This window comes from Halichoerus grypus, chromosome 14, assembly GCF_964656455.1.
Source record: "Halichoerus grypus chromosome 14, mHalGry1.hap1.1, whole genome shotgun sequence".
NCBI classification, from domain to species: domain Eukaryota; kingdom Metazoa; phylum Chordata; class Mammalia; order Carnivora; family Phocidae; genus Halichoerus; species Halichoerus grypus.
In genome coordinates this window covers 52,860,525-52,881,698 of record NC_135725.1, presented here as the reverse complement: position 1 = coordinate 52,881,698, position 21,174 = coordinate 52,860,525, and the positions used below count along the sequence as shown (strand labels likewise).

General features: G+C 35.8%; 1 protein-coding gene across 6 annotated transcripts in view; it reads left to right on the top strand.

Moving 5' to 3' along the window:
* The window catches only part of LOC118544846 (leucine-rich repeat and immunoglobulin-like domain-containing nogo receptor-interacting protein 2), a 1,211,198-nt gene that overhangs the window by 1,010,741 nt on the left and 179,283 nt on the right, over positions 1–21,174 (top strand). The gene's annotated exons all lie outside the window — the stretch shown is intronic.

Below are 21,174 nucleotides of genomic sequence, written 5' to 3'. Positions count from 1 at the left end.
GAGTGAGATTTGGTAAAAGGAGAGAGGAAAATAACTAGTCATTGAAAGGAAGGCTCCCTCAGCTTCTCTAAAGGAAAAAATGCTAGTTCCAAAGGAATCAGGAAAAAATGGAAAACAATTACAGGCCAAACCACAGGCTTTACACACTCAATGATTTTTTTTATTTCAGAATTCATTTTATTGCATTTGCTTTTCTTTCCTGTAAAGCTGAAAATGAATGGGGAGTGGCATGGTAATAATGAATTTGGGATTGCAAATTTTTTCGGTGAAGCTACTATATGACTTGAATGAACAAAACTAAGCATCTTTTGTGTAAAACCTGGAGTAGTGGAAGGAGAGCCACGAATTATCTCACATCCTTTCTGTACTTCACCTTCCTCCACAGTCAGACTCCTCAACCCCAAACTTCGGGCCCTGGATCTCCCACCACATATCCTACAGTCTCTGCAGTGAAATGCAGCAAAGTAACAAGATTTAGTGTACCATTAACAGAGATTTAGCATGAAAGAGACCAATAAAACACTATTGATCCGCTTCTGTTTTGAGCAAATGTTGTACAATGAGCTATAAAAAAACAAAACAAACATTTCTTCAGAGAAATTGTAAATTTTATGATTCTGCACTTGTTCTTATTTTAGAAATCTGGATTTGCACCAAAAGTATATTTGTCCAAGTTAGAAAAACTAACAAGGAGAAAGTAAGGGACCTCCATGTCCTGTTCCCTGTCCTAGAGATCAACAGGGAGAAAGAATGTCCCAACTTAAGAGCTGTCCAAAGATAAGGTCAGTGCTTCACGGTAGTAGAGCCCAAGTGACTCTAGACAAAGCTTTACCAAGGGCCCGTGGGTGTCATACTCCAGTTGAAAAGCCACAATTAGTGGAGGAGTAACAGTCAGCAATAATTCAATAACGATGAGTGAAAGTCCTCTATCAATACACAAAGCAAGAGACAGGGAGCAAAGGAGATGTGGAACGACACCAGGAGAGTTGAAAGAGTTGCTCAGGATTTGGGGCTAGAACCTACAGACAGGTTGCCAAGAGCTTACCCTGATGGTACAGTGTCAGCCACATATGTGGGAGTGGCCCAGCCACCTCAAGGGCATAAAACAATCCAGACACTTTGCATATGTTTCCTCCAGATTGCTGGATGTCAAGATGCTTGCTTTTGTATTCTCAAGCTATTTATTTGTAATGCTCCAGTGGAATTCAGTATTTTTCATCTTTTACCATGGAACGACTTTAGAAACCGATAATCTGGCGCCAAGTGTCAGTTTCACCACTTTTTAAACTTAGGTTCATAACATTTTCAAGGAACATTAATGAATAAATACATGAGAAATTGTTAGAATTTCCTGGCAAATAGTAACATGAAAAATGGTATTTTATTAATATACTCATTATAATCATCTTAGATTTTATCATAGTGCCTGACACATTGTCAGTGATCTGTAAATATCCGGTGAATACAAATTTACTAGAATTTCATTCATGTGAACAAAAGATCTTGAATCCTAAGTTTGTAAAGCACTGACAGTGGTCAAAATACTTACTTGTAGTTCAGATGAAAATGAAAAATTTAGATAGGCACCAGCCACTTCTTTAGAATGATCCCTTTTGGTAATATTTATCTATGATAGCACTAGTGGAATATGACTTAATTTTTTTATTGCATTTACGCAAAAAATAACTCCCAACATTTAGTGTTCCTTTCCTGATTAATTTGACATTTTTGACTTAGATAAAAATACAGGCAGAATCATTTCCTTAACAAATGCAAGCTGACCTGCTTGCTTGCATTTTGATCAATGTTACAAGTGAGGGCCAAAACATCTTAATTCTGGGCTGTTGTGGAATCGTTGTTGCTTACACCAGGAAGTCCAATCAGTTGAACAATTGTTAATAGAGTTTTAATGAAGTCCAGTGAATTGTAAATAGGCAAGTTGGAGCTCGTTTAGGCAGAAAATTGGGCTGTAGGTATGTGGTGTGTGTGGTAGTGATGAGTGAATCAGGCAGACTCTGTAGTCCACAAAGGAAAAGTAACTATGCACCATGATCTGTATTTCTGATATTGTTGGTGGATCTTTAAACATGTATTTTTATTTTTATTTTTGTCTTTAAGAACAAGTAAAGTTCCTGAAAGCTGCAGCATATGGTACCATCACACGTTACTTTTAGGCCTTGTGATTCACTTCTCCCATATCTTACCATCTGAATTCAAATGGTTATTTTGAGTGCTTTTTAGAATTTTCTGTCCTTTTGAAATTTTTTTAACCACAAGATTATTTAAATATCTTTCTGTCCTTTTTTAATAGACTATAAAGATTTTCCATTTACAACACATTAATTTCAGGTTACCATTGAATATCTACTAATTATCAACCTCGTAGCCTGATGTTCTCCCCAGGAGCTCAAAATCTTCCTTACCTTTCACTATTGTGCTTTTTCTCAGCTACCACTTAACTCCAGATTCTACTGATGCCTCCTTTTCAATGGCTCTCAAATACAGAAGTAACTAATCCGTTTGTGTGGAATGCTTATAGTAAACTTATTAAAATTATTTTCTGCCTCTGGTTTCTTGCTCCTCTGTTCGGCCATACACATTTTTGCTCGAGTTGTTTTCTAAAACACAAATATAAATATAACTTCCAGCGTTAAAATTCCAGATTATCTCTGTTGCCAGAAGAATAAAATAGAGACATCTCAACCTGTTACTTAGTGTGTTTCAACACCTGGCCTTCCCCAAGCAACTCCTCCCACCTCATCCTCATCAGTTTTGAACAGTGTACCCAAAGGGTAGTCTCCCCCTTCTTCACTGTGCCATACCGTATTTTTGACTAACAAGCACAACCAATTGCGTCTAAGTTAAGCCCCATTTAAGGAATAGCTTCTATAGCCACACCCTGGGATCCTAGAACCCCACCCAGACTGCCCCTATCCAGTCATCTCCAGAGTAGAGAGTAATATACAAGTAGATAATAATAATAATGCAGAAAAAAATATAAAATATCTCCCTCAGATGCAGATTGCAGTCTATCGTAAAAGAATGATTACTTATTAAAATAAGCCATGTAGTAGAATTGTTACTGCTGTTGGATCTCCCTAGTATTTCTTCCTTCAGTTGGGGGAAGGCTTACTCCTTGACCAAAGCCATGTGGCTCTAAGAGAGCTTCTGTATTACACCACTTTTCTGCCTTAGTAGCTCTAGTTGGTGGATCTACTGTGTATGTGACCCAAACCACATGAATCAGTCTTTTCCTGTGATTTTTTTTTTTTTTTCTTTTTTCAATCAGACTCTGGCATGAAAGATGACCTCTTTATGCCAAAGATAGAGGATGTGAGGTAAGGGAACTAGCAGTTACATGAGTAAGCGAGCTTAAGAGATTGAAGCTTTATTAGACTCAGCAGAAATGAGGTGTGGGGGCTAGACAGCTTTGTTGTGGTATCCTTGGAAAATAAAAATTGTGTGCATTTAAGGTATATAAGGTGATGTTTTGATATAAATAGTGAAATTATTACTGCTGTCAAACTAATTAACATCTCTATCACCTCACATAGTTATGGTTTCTTTTGTACATGTATGTGGTGAGAACACTCAAGACCAACTCTCTGAGCAAGTTTCAAGTATATAATACAGTATTAACTGTCATCACCATGCTGTACATTAGTTCCTGAGGGCTTATTCATCTTGTAGCTGGAAGTTTGTATGCTTTGACGAACATCTACTCATTTCCCCTACCCTTCCAGCCCCTGATGACCACCATTTTACTCTTTGGTTTTATGAGTTCGACATTTTTATAGATTCCACAAGTGAGGCTCTACAGTATTTGTCTATGTCTGGCTTATTTCACTTGGCATAATGTCCACCAGTTTCATCCATGTTGTTGTGAATGGCAAGATTTCTCTTTTAAGGCTGAATAATATTCCACTGTGTGTGTGTATTATATATAATAACCTCTTAATCATTCATCCATTGATAGACACATAGGTTCTTTCCATATCTTGGCTGTTGTGAATAATGCTACAGTGAATATGAGGTGCAGATTTTTTTTTTGGCAGAAATTATTTTAATAAGCAATTTTGTGACACTTTAAATATTTGTCCAGACGTGGGATTGATGAATCATATGGCATCTCTATTTCTAACTTTTGAGGAACATTGCTAACACTTATTCTCTTTTGTCATTTTGATAATAGCCATTCTAACACATTTTAGTGAAACATTTTGAGGATTGCTTTTTTTAGACACTTTGGGGAAATTATTAATACTTTTTGTTGGCTAGTGATTAACTGGAAGGAATGGATTGTTAGTAATGAATAAATTAGGAAATGCGAGTTTTTACAGAGATGGAATGAAATGGTGAGAAGTTCTGAAGTATCACTTGATAATAGTCTCACAGAATCTGCGTAAGATAGGAGATAACTGATGTCTGAATTCTGCATCCTAGAAAGTTAAACTCTCTGCTAGCTGGTGGCTATTATACATGAAACATTCTCACTTGATTTGGACTATAAATGATGGGAAATTGTAGTAATTGACTTCCTTTTTAGTTGTAGGAGGCTTACTCGATTTTTTTTTTATCAACAAATGAGCCTAATACTATCTTTTAGTTGGTACCGATACTGAATGATTTTTAATGAGTTTTCATTTAAAAGATGTACTTTTACAATGAAAAATCATTATAGACTTAAATGTTCTTGAATTGGCAAAATAACTCTGGAAAACAATACAGAAGGTCATTGCCAACAGTTTTTTGCTCTTAATTGTATTCTTAGTACCATACATCCAAATGCCTTTTTCCTATACTTTAAGACCTTTTTGCCCCCCAAGTGGTCCAGGGGCCTAGGGCACAACTGACTTTCCTTGAGAAACCTTACTGACCAAAGTAGTATTTATACAACTTAAAGCCTATTAGAAATTATTTCACTCCATCCAAGTATTATGCATTTATCTTGTTATCTGAATCTTGCCCTCCATGGTCTTGAACCTTTGGCTAGAACATGGACCTAGCTATTGATGAAATGGCTGAGAATCTGTGGGGCCAGATTTAAGTCCCCTTCTGAGAACACTGGAGAGATCAAAATTGGATGATAGAGTAACATCAAACACTGTTGAGGAACATGGATGACTAAAATGCTAGGAAGGGAAACAAAGGATAGAGAAATTCTGGTGGATCAGAAAGGCTAATATACTGGAATATGGAGCCAAATGATAGCAATCAGTATGGTGCTTGATATTCAGTTCATTAATTCATCCAATAACTATTGTGAGGTAGTGCCAGACACTGAAAATAAAATAAGAAAATACGAAAAATGTGCCCCTTTTTAGGAGCTATCATTAAATATTCAGTAAATAAACGAATGGCTATAGAAGGATGAATCAATACACTTTTGCAGAGTATCAGATCAGACGTGAAAAGCAAGAGCAGACGTGGGGTAAAGGTAGCACAGCAAAGACAAAATCTGACTTTTCTCTCTTATGGGGCAAGCTGGACATGTGAATTGATGAGTAGAGCCTGATAGAAAGGAACAGAAAGGTAGCGGATAATTAGGATGAAATTTTCTCCTTATTCCTGAATGTAGGTGAGGCAATAAATAATTTAGCAGCCAGAAATTAATTTTTTCTCCTTCCTTTTAATTGATTTTTTTTAATGTGATAGGTCTAAAGGGTCATCATTCCCTTTAATGAGTGGGCCACTTCACAAAAAATCACTACAAGCCAGAGCCCTCTCTCAAGATAACACATGAGGTGGACATTATTTCTCTTGGACTACAGTAGACTCCAATCAGTGCGAGCAATATCCTGATGTGCTCAGTTCAGGATATTGCTAACCCTGCCTCTTAGAACATTAGATAATGATCCTATTAACCTTAATGTTCTAGAGTAATTCCTTTTCACAATCCTGCAGATTCTCTTTTATAAGGCAGCACATTCCCAGGAAGCTGTTAGGGACTCATAATACCATGTCAGCAATCAAATGAACCAGCATCTCCCATTCAGTGGGTCTGTATTAGGACCTTCCAGTCAGCTCTCTGTTGAACAGACAGCAGTCACCTTTTCATAGTTTAAAAAAAAAAACAAAACTCAGTTACCCCACACCTGTAGGTAATGGGTAACCTTAGAGGGCAAAGGAATGGTGTTCAATTATAGCAGATGTTCTTAGTTATATGAAGCTTATTTGAAATAAATGTTACTGTCTTTATTTAGCTAAGAAATCAGGTAAAGCAGGAAACATGCCATTTGGTCCTTGTTGATCAGACTTCCAAATCCTCCTTGGAAATCCCAGAAGGTTATCATGAAATTTAAAAGTTCATTCATATTTTTTTTAGTAATCTTTTTTCCCTAATGTTCAGATAAGAAAGTCACCAATGTTTAATATCAGAAAAATGGCTCATATGTCAATGAAGAAAAAAGAAAACTGCACACATGCCCATTAAAACTGAAACAAAGCATTTACATTTTTTAGCTAAGGGGGTTTGGCCTTTAAAATATGCTGTAACATAGTTCCAGCATTTTAATTCTCTGTGTATTTAGCTCATTAATAATGCTTAGAAATATTGTGTAGCTGACTTTTTAAAGAATTCATAGAAAAAATTGAAATGCTTTCTATTACATGCCAATTGACAATCCAGGTAACAAGATATTTAAAACCATCATCTTGATACATATATGAAGCCATTACCTTCTTAAATCAAGCAGGAAAATGATGAACTGTCTAAGAATTTAGTGATTATTCAAGTCTGTCCTCATGTGCATGTCCATGCAACTTCTAATTTCATTTTGCTTTACTCTTTACTCTTGGCTCTAACCTTTTTATTTGTATACTGTCCTATTATTTACACACACACACAAACACACACACTTTGGAAGCAAAATAAAGGAATGAAGACTAATCTAAAGGCATGTTTGTCAAACTAGTCCCTTATAAATGTTGCCCATGGAAGTGAAAATTTGAACTAGCCACTTCCTCCTCAGCATGTGCGTTTTGAAGGACAGTTCCTTAGCTGAGTGGTGACTGCACAGATTCCTCCCCGATGAAACTGCTCTGGGAGTTACTGTCTACCCCTGCGGAGGCGCTGTAAGTGGAAATAGGTGCAAGAGGAATCCCCTCCTGCCCAAGCCCCAGAGAGACCTTCACTGCCCACTGCCTTGGCCTTGTCTATTAGACACGCTCTGTTGAGCTCTGAGGTTCTTTTAATCCAATTTTGAAAGAGAAACAGGCAAACTGAAAGAAAGACCTATGAATGCTGAGGAAGGAAATGGATGGGGAGAAGTGAAGTCACCTGCCCTTGTCTTCCAGACTCCCCAACCAACTTGACGAACCCTCCTTTATCTAACCTTCTTTGAGTCTCTTTACTCCTACCTGAGAAGTCTTCTTTGGCACATCAGAGACTTGCGCTTCTGATATAAAGATTTCCTCTGAAGAAATTTCTGTTGATAAACTTGGCTAGGGTATGGGGCACTTCCTTAGAAGGCCTTCCATTGTCTGCAGAATGTGAGAAAAACCACTGATTATAAACTATTTTTCTAAAAGAGACACCTGAGTTTGGGGAGTTCATATGGATGTGGTCTTTCTGTTGCTGAGCTTTTCAGTCGCAGAAGCTTAATTTTTTTACTTGCTCCCAGAGTTCTGAGACTGAGGGATTGAATGTCAGTCCCTAAGCTTACTCCAGGGAAGTATACTAAAAAGGCCAATGCATTTATCTACAATGAGGATAACCACCTCCAAAGAACTTGAGTGTTCATTGTCTAGGCCAATATCATGGCCAAGTGTGTGGGAAACCAATTGTATAACCAGGAGTTGGCTGGGTGAGTGCATGATTATGGCAAGGACAGTGATGTGGTATCCCTAAACAGTGGTGAGTCAGTTTATGTACTAGGAGAAAAGAACACAGAGTTTGCTGTCACAGTAACCTTCATCCAAAGGTTTTGTCCCTGTAACAAATTTTTGAAGCTATTGAGCTTCAGTCTTTTCACCTAAAAATGTAAGAATACCTTTTAAGTAAAAGTTGAACATCTTAAGTAAGATGGCACATACAAACACAGCCCAGTGTTAGATTCGTGGAAAGTGCCCATAGGTTGTGATATTATCAAGCATTGTCATTATCATTAGTGTTAAAATTTATCCAAGCAGTCTAAAGATGGGTCTTGCTCCCTCAAAGATTTCGTTTGTTTATTTTTAGTAGGTGGTATGCTCTGTTCCACTTGATGTAGGGACTCTTCTCTGGATATTACTGGCTAATACTCATAAATTATACCTGACTGACTTTGATTTTCCTAGACTCAATGCAAATTAGCAATTCATTTCCTTTATGATGTCACAGAAAAATTATACTAATTATATTTTGATCTACCAGAGATTTGACACACATCTTATTTTCACTAAGGAGAGTTGAGTCTCTCTGACCTTCATTTGCACAATAGAGATTAAAATTCCTGTGTATAAGACACTTGTGAGTATTTTGTGACTGAATGAGAGAATATTCTTTTCAAATGCCTAGCACATGGCCTGGTGAGTAGTTGGATCCTTAACAATGCTAATTGAAGCTACTGCATATTTAAAAACCATTCCTGCAAGTGATTGCTCTCGATGAATTATGTTGACTCCTGTTAGTTTCTGTTAAAGGGAGTAGCATCCTGGCCTGTCCTCAGTTAATGAAGAATATTCTATACTTTGAAGTTAAGGTGTCTGATACTGTTCTTCTCAGGGTATAATTGAGAGGTATGTAAGAAGAAAAGGGAAAAACCCTTTATACCCAAAAAAGCAAGGATATAAGTCCCAAAACTTCTTAGATACTTGTTCCAGTAAAGATTTCTTTCTCTTATAGTGAATAATTGGAAATAAGGGATTCCAGTCAGTAGTGGTTAGTCATCTAGCTATACAATCTTATGCCATCTATATCCACAAATCCAAAATAGATTTTTGTCTTAATTGTAGGCAGTTCTATACATCTGCACCTGATTCAATATTCTGCCATTTCAGTAGAGCGTATTTTTAAAAAGTTGATTTCCACAAATATATATTGGGCATATTATTTGTGCAAAAGTTTCAACAGGGTGTAGCATTACCGGTTTTTTGTTATAAAAGGACCACTTTGACCATTATATAAGAAGAAGAAAGTAAGAGTGGGCATGAGGAAATAGGACTTGTTAGGATTGTGTGCAAAGAGAAAACTAAAAGTTTGAGAACATATGGGCCCCTCTTGTAGACATAACTTTTCATGACTGATCCTTTCATTTAGCATGTGACTTCTAAGAGAACTTGTTTCCCATTACTAGATTCCTGGCTATGTTCCATGTTGTTAAATTTGCTGTAAATCTAAACATAGAGCAATTGAATTCTTAAAGTAAATTTATTGTATTATCAAGATAAACCTGTTTCCCCAAAGCTGGAAACCATTATCTGTTGATGGCTTACATAATTTTTTGTATCTCTAATGAATCTTAATGCTCTCAGACAGAATGTCTACAAATAGATAAACAACCAACAAATAAAGTAATAATGGGAATTCCTGACTGGAATTCACAGGGGAGAATTAAAATCCAATAAGCAGTTGCAATATACCGATCCTTTTCACTTCTGCCTTTTAACAGCTTAGGGATTTAGTGATTGAAAATAAAGCAAATTATTTCTAAAACTTCTAAAAGTAAGAAATGAAACAAGTTCAGTTGTTGTTGTTTTTTTTTCCAATTTGCTTCATTGGAGAAAAATTGTCTTTCATTCCAACCTGATACTGTGTTCTTCCTTGTAATCCAATATTAGAGCATTATTAGGATGAGATTGTTCTCTCTGTAAATGTAGTTGGAAACACATATTGAAAGTCCGTAGGTGTTTGAAAAGGGAATGTTGCAAAGTGAAAATTCATAAACTTTGATTATAAATTGGACAGTATCATTCATTAGAACACAAAGGCTTTCTCTTCATTACAGAAACACAGGGATTTGATACAGGTAGAAAGTAATTTCGATGCCCAGAAATACAATACATTGTGAATAAAGCCTCATTTCTCCCATAACAGGAAAATGATATACAATCTGTACTGTGTCTTTATAAATGAAAACCCACTCACACGCATATGTCCAAACAGACCAAACAATACAGAAATGGGAAGACCATATTTTTTCCTGGAATTTCTTTACATTTGGATCAGCATGTGTTCATATTTGATTTATAACCTTCACAAATTGAAATTTGGCCCCACAGGGAAGGGAGTGAGCTTTGTTTTGAGTAGAAAAACACTGTCCTAGTAGTCTGACCCAAAGTTTGAATTTTTCTTTATAAGTAAAGAAGTATCTCAAACAAATTGTTACGGTAATAAATAGCAGGCTCTACAATGTTTTAGATGGAAATTTGGATTTTTCCCATCCAACTCCCCATGTCCACCTCTTCGTTCACCACCACCCAAAAAAGATACTGTATCTCCAAACAGAAGGATTTGCTGTACAGTGATGTTAGTCATAGCACTAGCAATAAAATGGAATAATTAAGGCACGTTGAAGTCCTGATTCTTCATTCCTAATTGTGGATCCTATATTCTTTCTAGATTTTACTCTTGTCATCCTTAAGTACAAATAATCTGAGAATTAAATGAATGTGTGTGTGAAAGTAAATGGTAGACACCCATTCGTGAAGCGGAGATAAGCCTTGCTTGTCTCCATTATACTTGCTTTCTTCAGTGTGAATTCCTTACTTGTGCTCTCCTTTTATTTTTCCAGATATAACATCACTGTGTGTACTATAGTATCCCACTTCCTAATTATTAATTTAACCACAATAAATTTAAGTTTAGGTGACACCATATAGCATAACTCCAGTATAAAGAAATAGAGGAATGTTCTCTTTGTATTGCAATTATTTGTGATTAAAATATTGAATGTTTGGGGCGCCTGGGTGGCTCGGTCGTTAAGCGTCTGCCTTCGGCTCAGGTCATGATCCCGGAGTCCCGGGATCGAGTCCCGCATCGGGCTCCCTGCTCAGCGGGAAGCCTGCTTCTCCCTCTCCCACTCCCCCTGCTTGTGTTCCTGCTCTCGCTGTGTCTCTCTCTGTCAAATAAATAAAATCTTTAAAAAAAATAAAAAATAAAAAAATAAAATAAAATATTGAATGTTTATTAAAAATGTGAAAATAAAAATTGACAAATTTAGAAAGTGAAAATATTTTGTGAAGTAAGGACTACTGGGCCACTCTTAAAGAGATGTGCTTTTTGTAAGACTGATGAATCACAGACCTGTACCCCTGAAACAAATAATACGTTATATGTTAATAAATAAATAAATAAAATAAAAAATGATAGTTCCATGATTTTATGTTGCATGCAATTTAACAATTTACTTTTGGCATATAATCATACATTTGTTGATTGGATATGCAAACATTGATCGAACATCAATAAATAACAGGCAATTTTCAAGGCTCTGGGTAATAGCAATAAATAATCTAAACAAGGTGTGTGTGTGTGTGTGTGTGTGTGTGTGTGTGAAAATTATTACCACTTCCACACACAGATTTCTCTCCAGATGTTTAGATAGATCTTAATGTGCATATGCAACCTTCACAAATGGACATTCAGGCTGTTTCTAATGCCTCACAATTATGGGGAGAAAAGTAACAAGGAATTCTCAGTATATATGTATTTTGGCACTTATGCCAATGTTCACAAAGTTGAAATTAGGTCAAAATTATTAATATTTGTTATTTTGCTAGAAATTGCCAAGTTGCTTTTTACAATGTTGTGCTAATTTAAACTCCCATAAACAATAAATGCCTTATTACATGACACAAACATTTTGCTTCCCTGATAAATTAGCAGTGAGCTCTCTGAATAAATTTTCATAACTTTATTAATTTTGAGCATTGCCAGTTATTTATCCTTTCCCCATTGATACTTAGGCATTTTCTCTATTATGGATATTAACCTATTGGCTTCTAATTATATTGTTTAAGGTAAACTAATAGATGCTTTTGATTTGTATTATTTAAATTTATCAGTGTTTTCATGACTTTAAGATTTTGTCAGATTTCAAGCATTTCCTACCCCTAAGTTACACCCACTTACATTTTCTTCTAGCCCTCTTGTGTTTATATTTTTTACATTCAAACATTTAATCCACTCTGGATTTTGAATCAGGAATAAAGTAGTGCTCTAGCTTTACTGATTTCAAGTGGCTTCCCCTTGGCCTATTGACATTTACTTAATAGCTATTTTCCTACTAATTTAAAATGTCATTTTTATACACATCAAATTCCCATATATATTTGGATTTTTTGGAGTCTTCTCTTCAGTTCCACTGATCAGTCCATTCTTTGACCAGTTCCATAATCTATTAATAAAGATAGATCTTATCTTTGGTAGAGTTAATTAACCTTCATTAAATTTAAGATTTATCTGTGTATTATTGTATATTTATTCTTCTAAATCAATTCTAAAATTTTGTTGGTATTTTTATGGGAGGGCAGCATTTCATTTTTAGATTAATGTAAGAAACATATCTTTACAACATTGAATCATCTAGTCCAAGAACAAAAAATGTCTTTCCATACATTTCTGCATTAGTTTATAATTTCTACAACCTCTGCATTTCTTAAGTTCATTTTCAAGAATTTTTATGGTCTTATTGCCATGGTAAGTAGGGTTGTTTTCATTAAATTCTCTTACATGTCATTATTTACAATATGAAAAAATCTCTAAGTTCTATTAAAATCAAATTTATTTTATTGTCCTGGATTTTCTAGTTGTATTAATAGCAATTTCAAATAGTTACAGCATTTTCTTTATTTAAATAGTCATAATAATACTATCATCTAACTATATTAACATATCCAGAGGAATATTAAATATCAGTGGTGATAAATGTTTAAGTTCTCTTGATTTTATTTTCAATGCTTCTAGAATGTTACCATTAAGTCTAAACATTGTATTACCTTTGGTATTTTATATAGATATTTAGCATATATGTAGCTGTATGTGTGCCTGTATAAATAAAAATTCATATTCAGTTAATTATATAATTTATTGAGATTTTTATGAGGAAAGAATGTTGAATTTCATCAAATGCCTCTTAAGCATCTGTTAAAGAGATTATATGGTCTGTCTCCATGGATCTATTCCGGTAGTCAGTTACAGGTGTTGATATCCTAGTACTGAAATACCATTGCTTTTCAAGAATAACTCAAACTTGGTCATAATGAATTATTCTGAGAAAATAGTGCTGAATTTTATTTAGGGATTTTTTTCCGTTGAATATAGTAAGTGAAATTAGTGTATAGTTTTCTCATTTGAGTGCATTGGCTTTCTCAGGATCTGGTCTATGTGTTACTCTGGCTTTGTAAAATAAATATAAATCTTCCTTTATTTTCTGAAATACCTTAAATATCATAAGAATGATGTGCTCCTTGTAAAGATAAAGCAATTTGATGTTGTAACTAAGTTTGGCACTATTTCAGGAAGTAGCTCTTTGACAACATTCTTAATACCCTCCAAGATTATTGACCTGTTTAGGATTTTTATCACTTCTTATGTCAATTTTGGTAGTTTGTTTTCCTAGAAAAATCAATCATTTTATTTAGGCTTTGAAACATTTAATTTCCTCTATAGCTATAATTCTTTCCCCTTTATCAAACCATGATCAGTATTTGTACTTTCTTAGTCTTGGCTAGATCCAGCTAGCTAGTGGCTATTTATTTTATTAGTTTTTAAAAATACAAACTATAGGTTTTTAGAGGGAATTTGCTAGAGAGTAGTATGATCCTCTTGGCTACTGCAGCCTCACCAAAAGTATATCTGTCATGAGTGAACTTTTTCAGAATTTCAGACACCCCTCCCCACTCCCACCTTCTTACCAGTTCTTCTGCCTATTTGATGTCTAGTCTTCTTTCAGTTAGGCCCTAACCTGACAGGTCTAGGAGTGAATAAAGTATAAGCATAGAAAACAAAGAATCCCCAGGAATATGTTAGATTTGTACTCACACGACTTTCCTGAAAATTAAATATCCCTGTCATTTGGTGGGAATGACCTAATTTCTCTTTTCTGGAAATCTTACTAAGTGTGTGACCTTGCACAAATCACTTAACCTCCTTATACCAGTTTCCTCATCTGTAAGTTGGAGATACTAATAGTTTCTATCTCCTAAGGTAATTATGAGGATCAAGTGAACTGGATGGAGTTAGTATTGTCGAAGTGCTTAGAAGAGTGCCTAGTGGATCTCAGCATAGAGTGAGCACTATTGATGCCTTCATTTCAGAGAACGTTGAGATCACTGTGGATGGTAGTAGGGTAGGATGATGATATAGAAATTGTTGGCTCATCCCCTTTCCAATTCTGACACCTCCTAAAAGCGGAAGATAGCAACCACTCCACTGACTATCCAGGCAATATAAGACTGACTGGTTGCTCTTGACATGTAGGCGGTTACATCTGAAGAGGGCAGATGGTGGTAGAGTTGGTAGTTCATAACCCATGAGGGATATACGGTCCTGTTTTTATTGGAGCCATACAGAGGGCTGAGTGAGAAAAGAATTTCTCTCAAGATGCTATTTAAAAAAAGTGGAACTTTATTTAAATCATTTTTTACAGTGGCGTACCAATTTGTCCCTTCCCATCTGTCTGCTCAACAAAGACATGGAGATCAGGACTAACCTTAGTACAGAGCAAATCAGCCAAAGGGCCTCAGGTCCAGATAATCTGGGAGAGAGAAAGCCTTATTGCAAAGAATTCTGATCAAGGAACCTTAGGGTACTGAGCCTGGGAGAAAATACAGTCATTTCTGCCACTTTTGCTGAAGCTATTTATGAATAAAGGAAAGAAACAGAAGAACTTCTTAAAATTAAATGGTACATAAAATGTTTAAAGAATGCTTAAAAATGGGAACTTGTAGACCCTCTGTTCAAATTGCATATTTGGTGAGGCAAGAGAAATTCTGTGGGGAAGGAGGAAGAAAGAAAATTAACACATGGTATGCTTAGATATAGAGTAAATGTTTTCCAAGTGTTCACAACAATAGGTCAGAGGCAGATCTCAGAACTGAAATAGAGTACAGACATCCAGTCCTGACTCTAATTATGAATCCAAATCCATTCCTTAGAGATAATGTGATAGTCTTGAGAAAGCATTTTGATATTCTTAAACTATAGAAACATATTACTGTTCTATAGGCTACTTCATACTCTGCAGCATTAGAGAATTGCTTAAAATACCCTATGTATGCAAATCTATGGTACCTCATAGTTTGAACTATAAATTATGTAATGTATTAAAAACAGTCCATAGTTACCACTGACAGATCACTGCATTTCCCCCCACCACCTATCCTTGCCTTCCTCCTCACCCAGTCCTAATATTTTCAACTTCTAGTAAACATTGGTGATTTCTCCCCTCCCTTTCTTTTTGAAACTACATAAGAGTGGAGCATTTCTTTCTACAGCCTGATAATCCTGGTTCAGAGAATACTGTAACAATACAATGACAGACTAGAGAAGGGAGGACAGGAGGTGCTGGATTGTTCTCCTTGGATGGTCTCCTTCATGACCTGACAGCTCCCCGTCCTCCCTCCTGCTTCTGTTCCTTGCTGAGTTCATTTATTTCAGATGGCTGTATGTCTGGACACTGAAATCTCACCTTTCAAAGGTTTCTATTGGAAAATACCCTTTCCACTGGACAAAATTGGCTGTCCACCTGGCTTAACTGCTTCAACTCAAGGCCACACTGATAATCCATTTGACATTCTCATTGTATTTCCTCAGTCATCAAATGCTTGATCATACACTGTCTTGTATAAACTTCAATTTATCTTATTATTCATGTTTGCCAAACAAGACTGAGATCTCTCTGTGAGCAGGGGTTTCATCTTTTGTTGTTGTTTTCTGGTAATAACTACCTCCCTTTAACCCCCTCCCATCCTCCAGTACTTAGCGGAGGCCTAAATATAGTCAATAGACTTTAGATTATTCTTGGGAAATTGAACTGAATAGACACCCGGCAGATAAAGTCTACCTCTTATTATCTTAATTTCCTCCACAAATGAAATGGACTCTTTGAAAGAATTTACATATTGAACTCTTATTCCCACAATTATGGAAGTCGTTATGCTAAATCCTGGAACCAGAAGAATCTCAACAGTGCTTTTTAAAACTTCCTATTCTCAGACTCCTCCCCTGGAAGTTTCTGTTTCAGGGGTTAGTACAGAGTTTGGCAATTTGTATTTTCAGCAAGCATCCCAGGGGATTCTGGCTTGAGCCACTTTAGAGAAACACTGAACTAGGCAAGATAAGCCTACATCTGGGAAGTCTTGAAAAAGTATTTTTCTCATTTAAAATCACCATTTACCTTCAAGCTCAAAAGAAATAGCACGTTTCTTCTTTTATTTTTATTTTTAAAGATTTTATTTGAGAGCGAGAGAACACAAGCAAGGGGGAGGGGCAGAGGGAGAGGGATAAGCAGGCTCCCTGCTGAGCAGAGAGTCCAATGTAGGGCTCAATCCCAGGACCCTGGGATCATGCATGACCTGAGCTGGAGGCAGATGCTTAACTGACTGAGCCAAACAGGCACCCCTGAAATAGCAGATATTTCTATAACACAAGACCATTTATGCAATTACTGAAGGACTTCAGAGATCAATTAAAGAATGTTGTAAACCAACTTATCGGTCTTTCTAGCCATCATTCTCCATCCATTGATCTGACTGCCTACCTACTCACATACCTGCTCATCTATTTATCTACATCCTCTATATCTACTGTGAATCTTGTTAATTTAAGGCATTCCCACACTAATAGCTTATCCTTTCTAAATTTAGTATATGCTATGGCAAGAAGTCACAACCAAAATTTTTATAGAAACTAATTTGACACAAAAGGTTTAAGGATTAAATCTTAGGGCATCTGTTTTTCTTTATGATTGAAATATCTCTGGGAGATCTGAGTTCTTTCCCTTTCTTAGGAGTAATTTAATCTAATAGGTGGTTCTTTTCATTAGGAAAATTTATTTGCTATTGATGGTAAAGCCTCATTTTCTCATTTTTATCACCAGGCTATTTGTTTTTGTTCTCTGTTAAATACCTCCTCTTTTCCTTTATCTGTTATATGTAAAACTCAACTGAAAACTTTTTTCTTCACTGTCATTACTCAGTCCATATTGAAAATATTGAGCAGTTTGATTCACTAATTCACCTATTTCCTTAACTATTATTAAAGCCTATTTGCTCAATTGCCGGTTCATTCCATATTTTACTGCTAACATCCTCTGCTACTTGAAACTGAAGAGATAGGATTTTATTAGTCTTCCATACAAAAGGGATTATCCACTTTAAGATGTGAAAGTCAAAATAGCACTTAACCTTTTACCATCTAAAGTATCTGGCTGGCTCTTCATTTTCCAGTCATTAGAGTCTATATTTGGCTTACCAGTTTTGCTTTCTTTGACTCCCTAGGACTTAGAATTTGGATTGCTTTAAATATTCCATTAAGACCCAACACCGAAGGATCTAACCGAGGTAACAATTTGGGGATTTTCCCCAAATTCACTGCTTGTTGTCATTATAGAACATGAAGGTGATTTCTGAGCAAGACTCACTTGCTACTTAATTAGGGCCTCCCCAGCTGGGATTTGGACAAATAGTTCATCGAGAGTCTTACTCTTAGCTTTGCAGCTGCAGCAATTCAACTTTTGCCAGCGCATCTAGAATGCTCAAATTGAAAGCTACAGGAATAGATTTTTAGTACCAGAACTCCGTGTGAACCAGCTAGAAAGGTATCAATCCATAATGAGACTTGAGACTTCAAGTAGAACCACAATGCTTACATCTTCCATTCAGCACACTCACTCAAGTTAGGAAAACCAAAATGGAAAAGCAAAAAGAAGTCGTTTATTTGGTGAGCAGGGAAACAAATCTATGGAATTGTTGGTGATCTCAAGAGCTAGTATCTCCAGTCTATCAAGTGGAATCATGAACATTTGGGATATTTCTATCAATTAAGTAAAAATCCTTAGGATGGGAGGATCAGAGAAGCTTCTCCTTATGGCAGTGTTAGCCACCGATGAAGTCGAGATTCTGGTTGCTGTTTTATTAGCCTAATCGTTCTTCAGATATGTAAATACTATTGACAAACTATTTTCTTTGACATAAATCATCTTGGCTACCATTTCCTGAGTCAGATCCTTTGCTAAATGTATGAAATATGTTAGGTTATTTAATACTTTAATCATGAACGAAAAATCCTATGTGGCCTTTGGAGAAAGGTGGGGTCGAAAGGTTAAGTAAGTCACCCAATGCTACATAGGTTGTAGCTCAAATTATCAACAACACTTGTCGCTAAATTTCTTTTTCTATTTAAAATACTTACAGGAAACACTACATATATTTGATATCATGTGTTGGCCTTGCTGCTTTAACTTGGAGAGGGTAAACTTCTTAGGGAATTCTGGAAACACCTTATCAGCCATAGATTTTAATAAAGCATGGCTTTTCACTTTTAATTTCCACAGTGGAAGAAAGTAAATCCCAGTCTCAAAAGAAAAAACTGGTCTTCGTGGTATATGCAAGAAAAGGAAGAGAGTTGTGCAGAAAATAACTTTCTGTTAGTAACTCATCCATAAAATTCTTCTTTGTGTCATGGCAACCTAGAAATGTGCTGAACGCTATTTTTTTTTTCTTATAATTTTCCAATAAGATTTCTACCTGGTTAACAATTGTAGCTAAAAATTGTGCTTGACCGTGAAATACCATTGCATGCATAGACTAATATGTGGAGATGGGACTGTATTTCATGGTGTAATCAAGTCTGCAGAAGCTAGTAGTACAAATCAATACAAAATGATTCTGGGATCACTTGAAGTGTTATATAATGAAGTATTACAGTTTTCAGTGAACACTTCTTTTTATGTGGGGTTTTCCTAAGCATTGTAGGAGACTGATCTTCTCTAGCTCTTGGCTCCTCAATGCCACTAGCATCCTCCAACCTTGTGACAACCAGTGTCCCTACACCACATTGACAAATACCCCTTCCTATGGTTAACCTTTCTGCCCCTAGTAGACAACCACTGGAAGGAAGTATAGTTGGTCAAGGGTACATTTCTAAAAACTCTAAAGTGAGGGCTAGGTCCTTAACTCAAATACTAGTTAACAAGAGTCTCCATTCTTTTCCATTTCCAGCGAATACCATGACCAAAATAACTTCACATTTCTGTAATCAGCTAACAAAAACGTCGTTTTTCCATCCGCTTGAATAATTGAGGCAATTTTCTGTTTTAGGATACTCAACCAAATTTTAATTTGAGCATTATGAGCTTGGACTCAAAATAATTTGGTGTTTCTGGTATGAACTCTGATTTATATTGTTAATGATTAGTTACTTTATTAAGTACATGATAAAATAAAGAAATGAGCATAGAGTACTTTGAATTTATTCAAGAAAATAATCTTGATTTTTCCACCATGTGTGAAATCCTTTAATAGGCATTAGAGATACAGACATGAGTAAGAATCACTCTGTTTTTGTGGAGCCTACAACCTAGTATGGAAGGCAGACTATCAACCAAATAATTACCAGACAGTTTGCTAGGTAATACAGAAAATATATGTACAAAATGCTATGGCAAAATTCAGGGAGTGGCAATAACGGTCTATGGGGTTAAAGAACACTTCCAAGAAGATATTAATTTGAGCAAGGTTTTTAAGGTATGAGTAGAAGTTTGCCAGGTGGAAAATAGCTTGCAGCGAGAGAAAACTGTATGGGCAGAAACACAAAAATAGCAGTAGTCCAGTGAGGATGGAATAGAAAAAAATGGCAAACTATGAGACTTCAGTGATGTGTGCGGATTCAAGGGAATAGGATAAGTACGGCTTCTCTCCTTGGATAAACATGAAGTCTGAGGAATTTAAGGTGACAGTGACAAGTGATACAGTTTGCAAATCCTAAATCACTCTATCATAGCATTAACAGATCTGGTAGACTCAGTGAAGACCTCTGAGTTTGTGTTACAGATTTAACTTTCCGTTTTTGTGAAGTCAGAAGGGAGCAATGTTTTTGATTGCCACTGGTCAGATTGTCCTGGCCTCCCTAGTCTCAATGTCTACCAAGAACATTAAAGAGCTTTTCACATTAATGCAGAATTTTTATTTATTCATTTCTGTCTTGTGAGGTAGGCTAGTTAAGTCCACCTTTTTAGGTCTTCAAGATTTAGATTTTCTTAGATGCAACAATAAGATTTTGTTTTGCTTAAAGAACCAAGGCTACCTTGGAATTGTATATATCTACATGAGCATCAGTCTCATGTAAAAGTAACTTTTACTTGAAAGACCTCTCAAGAAATTTAAGGAAAGTGTTGGTAAAGTGAATTGAATGGCCTATAAATCTTTTTAATAATTGCAGGACCAAATGTTACCCAAGGGCATTAATGAGTGAGTTCAATGGTTCTTTGGGATGACACAGAATGACTCAATTTGACCTTTTCCCCTCAAAAAACAAAAATATAGATTTTTCTGTTTATACTTAGTGTTCATTGTATTTCCCTTTAAAAATGTTTTTATGATAACTTAATTTCCAATATGCTCATCTCAATGTATTTTATAAGCAATTTCTATAAATCTGGCAGTAAAATCTCTTTACATTTTATATTAAATCTCACAGTAGGAAAAAATGAATTTAATGAAAAGAGCCAAGTAAAGAATCTAAGCATTTCTATTGTTAACCATGGAAAATGCTCTACTTTCTGTCCTTTAATTAAAAATCTACATTTCTCTTATCAGTTTTGCTTTCTGCATTTGTACCCCAGTGAATATACAGTAATGTAGCTGATATACCAGTCCTATGTTGTAATTGGATGAAAGGGAAAAGATAATAAGCTTAGAAGGATATATTCCACTCACCTAATTCCTTACTTCATCGGCATATGTACTTACCACTTGTGTATACACTATATAAATAAGGGTGTATGTGTCCTGTGTTTAAAACAGCTCCAGAAAGCTGTTGGAAGCTAAGATTTCTTTTGCCAGGAGCAAATTGCCAGTACTAAGGTTAAGACTCTGGTGACTTTTTTAGTAATAACTGAGAGGCCAACATAGTCATTGCTAAGGTCCAGCCCTGGCATTGCTGAGTTGCACGTGTGTGACTCTCATTCTGCAGTGGTAGATAATGATGCACTCAGCAAGGCTGCTCTAAGTTTTTTTTGATACTTAACTAAC